We start from the raw sequence: 7,012 nt of genomic DNA on the forward strand, positions 1-7,012 counted from the left end.
TCCACAAGGTGGCGCTAGTAATTATTGAAAGTGAATATATTTGTGCTGCTCTATCTCAAGATCCTAACTATTTAGACGGATGATTTATTCGGCAAAGTTGATCACGAGGTCGAGGACTGTTGGATGATGGACAGAACAATTCGAAATTCCTCCACTAGGTGACGCTAGTGAGCATTTGAAGTGAATATGTTTGTACTGCTATATCTCAAGATCCTGACTATTTAGACGGATAATTTCTACGGCAAAGTTGATAAGGAGGTCAAGGTACAATCCGGAATTCTCTCGCTAGATGGTGCTAGTGACCATTTGAAATGAATATGTTTGTGCTACTATATGTTCATGTATTCTTCATTGTGTGTGTGTGTGTGTGTGTGTGTGTGTGTGTGTGTGTGTGTGTGTGTGTGTGTGTGTGTGTGTGTGTGTGTGTGTGTGTGTGTGTGTGTGTGTGTGTGTGTGTGTGTGTGTGTGTGTGTGTGTGTGTGTGTGTGTGTGTGTGTATGTGTGTGTGAGCCACAGGGACACATCTGTGGTACTTATCCAACGGAACATTCAAATATCTTCTTCATCGCTCTCGTTAAGTTCACCGGGGTCATCATCTTCTTCGTCACTCTCTTCGGTGAGTTCACCGGAGTCATCCGCTTTTCCATGGTTTTCATCGCTGTCATCTTGTTTCAAGGTGTATTCGTCCAGCCTCTCTTCGAACCTGGCATCAGTACTTCTCGATTGTCTGCTCTGGTTAAAAAAAACAAGCTTTGGGTCAGACCTAGTCAAAGCTTCGGTCATCATGTCGGTCAAATTTTCTTCCGGAAACGTTTTCCGAGCTAGATGTGGCCGAATGAATTTATAAACCTTATGGCAACGTTCACCGGACTGCTCGTCAACAAACTTCATGGTATAAGGCTGGATGTTTCAATTGAAGGAAAAGAAAACAAAACATTTATGATTGTGATTCGATATACTATTAAATCTAAGCTTACCAATTTTTCAATGAAATTTGCTAGATGCATGTACTTATGTATGGATGGCGGCAATTTCGTTAGGTATGGGAATTCATTGAAAATCTTCTTTTCAAGAGTGTTATACAACTCCATAACTTTGGTAGGATCCAATACTCTAGAAGAAAGTGCCAGGCAACTGATGAGCCGCAGATTTTCCACCAGGTCCTTGTGTAGGCCGATGATTTTTGCAAATTTTCCGGGTTCTGCCAATAAACGGCGGGCCATATTGCCGTTATTGCAGCTTCCGGACCCACCAGTCTTAGGACGGTTGATGTTCATGCCATACTCACGTTCTAGTTCATCAGCTATTCCACGGGCTTTCTTTTTAACTAGGGGATTCGTGTATGCCAGGTGGTCAGGAACGGATTTTTTCGCTGCATTTTTGATCAACCATTCAACGGCGTTGAGACGTGAATGAAAAAACGATGGACCAATATGGGGATCAGCATTCGGAACACAAAACGGACATACATGTGTATCCTGATTCCCTACAATTGCATTGGCCGCTTTCCCATCTATCATTGTATACATTGCCGAAATATAAACGCACACACGTACATCACCGGAAATTACTTCTACCGGATCCAGATTCAAGGAATCAACCTCTGCAAAAAAACTGCTCAAACATGGACTTGGTAAGCGAGTTGGTCTCTTTAGTCCAATTCATAGAGCGTATTCTGCAGAATGAATCTGACTGGGGTTTCGGGTTCCGCCAAATATCCTCTCCTCTTTCGGATACTAACAACAGGCTCATAAAATGCTCGGAGAGAAGAGAATCATCCTCTTTTAAAAAGCCAGTCTGGTTGTAGTGCGTAAAACCTGTAGCAGAGTCCGGACCAGCCGTGACATGCAATTTACAAGTCAACACTTTCTGGTTTAACTTTGAAATCCTGTCTGCTACATCATCCAGTTGTAGAATCCGTGTCAAAACGCATATAACCATATCACGGATTAAAACGCTTGATGATAAGTATCCTTTTTCTCGGTTTGGAGTTGGGAACGGTGGAATTATGGCGTTTCTAAATTCAGCTACTTTTTTCCAGGGCTGCAAAATTGCAATACCTAAATGGGACAATATGAAGCGACTAATAACAATGCACATCTCTAAAATTGATCAAAGATTTAGAAACTTGACCTATTTTAAACAAAAAAATGTTCTACTAAGTATTTCTTTTAAACTGTCATACCTAGATGCTTCTTAGTGAATCGAGCCAGCTCTCCATATTTGGTTTTATTTTACCCAAGTTTTGATTTTATCGCCAAAGATGACTCCTCCGAACACAGAGATGTTGCACGAACAGAGTCAACGGATTCGATGGTCTCTTTTGCCCAAACCTCACCGCCGCTCAACAAGTGCTGTAAGATTTGAGCAGTTGCTGGATTAGCAGCCTTTATGGCAGCAATTTTGGCTGAATACAGCAAGTTATCAAGACCTTGTTCTTTGAAAAGTCCGATACTGCGTCTGTATTTCGAAAATCTTGTCAACTGGCTAAACTCCTTGCGCTTTCGACCTCGAGGCTTTAGGGTTGACGGTGTTCGCTGACTGTTGGAACTGGTATCCAAATTCGGAGTGGCAAAAGGAGGTGAAATAGGAGATGATTGTGACGAGGGATCTTTGGGTTTCCTTGAATGGACCCGCGTTTTTTTCGAAGGCCTGGATCCTGAGGGTTGGTCTTCAACCTGATAAAATAATTGATGATGAATTATATTCAAGCATTTTTTCGTAAAATTTAGAGTCTGTAGTTTTTGTTTAGGATTTTTCTAAAATATTCATACAAATATCAAAGACAAATCTTCTTCTTAACGCGGTTGATGCTATTGATTATTTAGTAACAAGAACAAAAACAGATTTCATCAGTAGTATCCCAACAAACAATTTGAGCTGATTAAAAGCTGAATAAGCTAGTTTTTAGTTAAAAAAGCATAATTTTTCCTGAAGAAGCTCTTATTCAACTGTCAATGTTTGTTGGGATGTCTTGCTTTACATTATCGCATTTCCACGCTTTTACTAATTTTCATTCAAGTTCAATTTAAATTGGTTTGGAATCCGTTGTTTTTTTAAAAATTTAGCAGTTCGCTCAACAGGTACAATTTTTCCGAACTGTTATTTTTTTTTAATGTTCGACGGTATCGTATTAAAACATTTCTTCGTTAATTAACGCTGCTTTCTAAAATTAAGCACGCCCAGAGATTCTTACCTCGAATATGCTTTCAAGCCATTCTGCATTCTTCTTAAAGAACCGATCCTTACTGTGAGTTTTTGACCATCGCCGATTAAATTGACCAATCCAGTTTTTAACACCTTGCGCAACATCCGTAGGTGCTTTTGACAGTGCCCTAGACACAAAGTCAAGTAAAAGGTTTTTATCTCGACCAGACGCAAAATATTCCTCAACGATATTTTTATTTGACAGCATTTTGCTTAATGAAATTCAGTGGAACACACTTAACACCACGTAAGAACTGCACTACACTGAGCTACTGTCACGCAAGAAACAAGAATAAACAAAAAAATTCTTTTCGATTGGGTTTCTATGACGAAATTTCACATTTTCGGGTCAAAGTGGTCTTCGTGGTTGAGTGGTTAGCGGCGTCACCCGTCTAACAGCTATTTTTCGTGTGCCATGGAGTGAGGGTTCGATTCCCGCTCCAGCCGGTGGAATTTTTTGTAAAGATATAATATATACAATAATGACCCGATTTTATCAGCCCCCTTTTTAAAAATATTTTCCAATATTCTACGAAACCCATGCGCTATTTCAAGGGTTTTATTGCACCAAAGTTTATCCTAAACATCGATCAAGAAGATTAATGGAAAAGATTTCGAATTATGGATATAGGAAATTACTGAACATTAAAAGAATAATGCGTGAAGGGACTGATAAAATCACGTCATTACTGTAGTTTATATTTTAATGGATATTAAGAGACCAAACTTGCTTATATGTATAGGAAAAATCCCAATTTATTCACCTATGGTCTGACCCTATTTACACTCAATATCACTACCAATGATCTTATTTGAAAATTCTCACGTCATTTGATGTGGCACATGATCAACCATAACTGAAGAAATCATCCGTCTAAATAGTTAGGATATTGAGATACAGCAGCGCAAACATATTCACTTCGAATGCTCACTAGCGCCACCTAGCGGAGGAATTTCAAATTGTTCTGTCCACCATCCAACAGTCCTTGACCTCCTGATCAACTTTACCGAAGAAATCATCCGGCTAAATAGTCAGGATCTTGAGATACAGCAGCACAAACATATACACTTCGAATGCTGACTAGCGCCACCTAGCGGAGGAATTCCGAATTGTTCTGTCCACCATCCAACAGTCCTTGAACTGCTCATCAACTTTGCCGAAGAAATCATCTGGCTAAATAGTCAAGATCTTGAGATACAGCAGCGCAAACATATTCACTTCGAATGCTCACTAGCGCCACCTAGCGGAGGAATTCCGAATTGTTCTGTCCATCATCCAACAGTCCTTGACCTCCTGATCAACTTTGCCGAAAAAATCATCCGTCTAAATAGTCAGGATCTTGAGATACAACAGCGCAAACATATTCACTTTCAATAATCACTAGTGCCACCTAGTGGAGGAATTTTGAATTGTTCTGTCTATCATCCAACAGTCCTTGATTTTCTGATTAACTTTGCCGAAGAAATCATCCGTCTAAATCATCGGTATCTTGAGATACAGCATTCAAATCATGCAAAATAGGAGATTTTAGGGCAAAACTGTGAAAAACCCCAACTTACCCTATCGTGCCCAAGATGAAACCTACTCCAATCGATTTCTGAGACTTTTTTCTATAAGAATGACTATTTTTTAGTCTCTTGTTCCAGCGAGCACCGAAGTTATTGAATTTTAACACATTGTTTCGATTTTGTCCCCAGTGTGCATTGACATTTATCAAGACATCTGACAAACACCCCAAAATTCTTAGATGGAGATTGGACCTTGAAAATTATGACTATGACGTAACATATAAAGAAGGACGAGCTAATGTAGTAGCTGATGCCTTAAGTCGACGTCCTTTGGAGATTAACAATAACGAAACAAAGATCGAAAGTAACACAAATTCTTCCACTGCAGGCAAAAAAGACGTTGGGGTTGACGCGCTTACCGAGCGCCCATTCGAGTTTAATTTAAACAAAATTTATACTGATAATAGCGCAGAATCTTCCATTTTAGGTACCAATGGAAACATACAACCAACCATATCTATAGAAGATGAACCATCCGACGATAACGATACAATTCACTCTGGAGAAGATTCTAATGATTTTTATATCCATTTTGTAGATAAACCAATAAAGTACTACAAGAATCAACTAATACTTCGGACATCAGGGCTTACCACAGTTATCCAGGAAACGCTATTTGGAAACCATAAGAGGACAATCGTAACACAACCCAACTTCACGACGCAGGAAATAACACACTATATCATAATGGTAAGCAAACGGCTATTTTAGCGTCCGAACCTATTATGCTTCTTATTCAAGAATCATTCAAACAACACTTCGACAAGAAAGGTCATTTTGTTTTTGCAAGTAACCTTGTCGAACACGTGCAGAACGAGGAAAGACAAAATCGTTTAATAGTAAATGAACACGAGAGATCCCACAGAGGCATTGCAGAAGTAATGTATCACTTAAAACGTTCTTATTACTTTCCAAAAATGCATAAATTCGTTAATATGTACATCAATTCCTGTAAGATTTGTAACAAGCATAAATACGAGCGCAAGCCGTATAATATTAAAATCTCCCCGCTTCCTATCACTGACAAGCCCATGGAACGCCTGCACATGGACATTTTTATAATGGACAATTGTAATTTTCTATCTCTCATTGATTCTTTCTCCAAGCATGTACAACTATTTTATATGAAAACTAAAAACCTCATTGATGTTCAAAAAGCCTTGACTAAGTATTTCGTTTCATTTGGCATACCAAAACTGATAATAACAGACGATGAAACTACATTCCAGTCCATTCAATTCAGGAACTTTATTTCACAAGCAGGATCGTCTTTAGCCTATGCATCGTCGTCTGAGTCTAATGGCCAGATAGAAAGGACACATTCAACTATAATTGAAATATTTAACAGTAACAAACACAAATTTGAAAATATGGGAACAACATCGATAGTAAAATTATCTGTAGCCTTATACAATAATTCAGTTCATTCTGCAGCTTCCTTCACTCCAAACGAAATAATCTTTAACAATAACAATAATGTGAATCCAATCGACATAGTAAATAATGCCGAAAAAGTTTTTCGAGAAGCTAGGATAAACATGTATAAGTCACACAACAAACAAAGGAAACAAAATACGAATAAGGAAGAACCCCCCCCACAGTCGAAGAAAATCAGGAAGTCTTTGTAATCCCTAATATCAGATCAAAAAGACAACCTAGGGCAAATGAAACTAAGGCACACGATATTACCCATAAAACATTCAAAAATGAACGAAACATTAAAAGACATAAAAACAAAATTAAAAGGCTGAAGAAAACGTCCTAACTTTAGAAATTGTCCAAATTACAGAACACTGGAATACACCTATGCCGCTACCTTATCATGATTGTCTTGGCTGTTATAGTAACGATAGAATCAAAAATGGAAATACGGAACCTTCATCAGGACCCAATACTTTTAGTACAACACAAGGAATGCAAAATTCAAACAGGCTTGATAAAAATTGTCCATCCAATAAATATTGCCGTCATTGAAACAAATGTAAATCCAATTAACAAAACAGGTAGGAAATTAGACGATAATTTACCAATTTCCCAGTTGGTCATACGAAAGAGTAGGGAACTGCATAGTAACCTTCTGCAGATAAAACCAGCGGACCGGAAAAGGAAAAGGCGCTGGGATGCCCTAGGATCAGCTTGGAAGTGGCTGGCCGGAAGCCCTGATGCAGATGACCTCCGCATCATTAATAGAACAACAAACGATCTCATCCAAGAGAATAACCGACAAATTCAAGTT

General features: G+C 38.7%; 1 pseudogene; it reads right to left on the reverse strand.

The window, feature by feature from the left end:
• Positions 1 to 549: 549 nt before the first annotated feature.
• Positions 550 to 1,941, reverse strand: LOC135701559 (uncharacterized; annotated as a pseudogene).
• Between the last annotated feature and the right edge of the window lie 5,071 nt (positions 1,942 to 7,012).

This window comes from Ochlerotatus camptorhynchus, unplaced genomic scaffold (genome assembly GCF_037179485.1).
Source record: "Ochlerotatus camptorhynchus isolate MF236.1 unplaced genomic scaffold, CSIRO-AGI_Acam_v1.1 ptg000167l, whole genome shotgun sequence".
Lineage (NCBI taxonomy): Eukaryota > Metazoa > Arthropoda > Insecta > Diptera > Culicidae > Ochlerotatus > Ochlerotatus camptorhynchus.